This window comes from Puntigrus tetrazona, chromosome 16 (assembly GCF_018831695.1).
Source record: "Puntigrus tetrazona isolate hp1 chromosome 16, ASM1883169v1, whole genome shotgun sequence".
Classification (NCBI taxonomy): domain Eukaryota; kingdom Metazoa; phylum Chordata; class Actinopteri; order Cypriniformes; family Cyprinidae; genus Puntigrus; species Puntigrus tetrazona.
The window spans coordinates 18,689,860-18,690,871 of NC_056714.1; the positions used below are offsets into that span (position 1 = coordinate 18,689,860).

Consider the following 1,012-nt stretch of genomic DNA (forward strand, 5'->3'; position numbering starts at 1 on the left):
CTATTCGTTTTATTTTAATAATAGTTTTAAATATTTTAATTATTATTTTTATTTTGTGCACAGGTGAGTGAATGAATGGATGCATGAATGAAATGTACAAAAAGCATGTGTGCTTGCTGCAAGGGTGTTTTTACTCCAGCTCTGCAACAGCATCCAGGGAAAAGGTCCAGAATCTCCTTCATTCTCAAACATTCCCATCATGCCTTGCAGCACTTCAGTGATCCCTCTTTTCCCGAACGGAAATTAAGCAATGACTGGCACTAATCAAGTCTCTATATGCCCTCGACGGACGTTTGGCTAGTGGTTTACGGAGCGAGTGTTTCCTCAAGGGCTTACGGGGGCTCTGAGCGGATCGGATCAAACCGCCAGAGACGGCTAAGAAATGCTGGCCCAGCGCTAGCATGCTGAAATCGAGCCTTCGCGGTACGACGGTCTCGGTGACGTAACACTGCCCTCTTCTGGTCACCGCGCCGGGAACCTCGGCCAAGCTTTGGGTGGAACTACGAGACATTAACCTCTGAAGACAAAGAAAATGTTTGGTTTGGAGAGCGCTGATAAAACTGCATGGCCCGCGTTTCAAAAGCAAAACAGGATCCGCAGCCAGCGTTTCTCGGCGAAAGCAGAATCCAAGAGAAAGGAAAGATACTAATCTCGAAACGCGGAGAGCGAGAAAGAGCACGACTTTCGCTGCTTCTGCTTATCATTGCATCCAAGAGAAGACATTAGTCTCTGAATGCAGCGTTCGGCGCGTTGTAGAATAGTACGAATCTGTCCTGCTCTGAGTCTTTTTAACTTTAGCTGGAATGAAGGAAGGAGTCGCCAAAAGATGTTTCAGATTTTCAAGACACTTCCTCAGAAATGTTCACACGATGACAGATTCTAATAATAATGACTGTGTAAAGCTTGAAAAGCACAATTCATACGCTTTATAATGAACATATCCTGGCTTAAAAAGTAAAAATAAATGAATGCAATTACTAAATGGAAAAAAATATATATAAATTAAATTAAA

At 42.9% G+C, this 1,012-nt stretch overlaps 1 protein-coding gene across 1 annotated transcript in view; it reads right to left on the minus strand.

The window, feature by feature from the left end:
- Positions 1 to 1,012, minus strand: part of LOC122360940 (Friend leukemia integration 1 transcription factor-like) — a 13,835-nt gene that overhangs the window by 5,287 nt on the left and 7,536 nt on the right. The gene's annotated exons all lie outside the window — the stretch shown is intronic.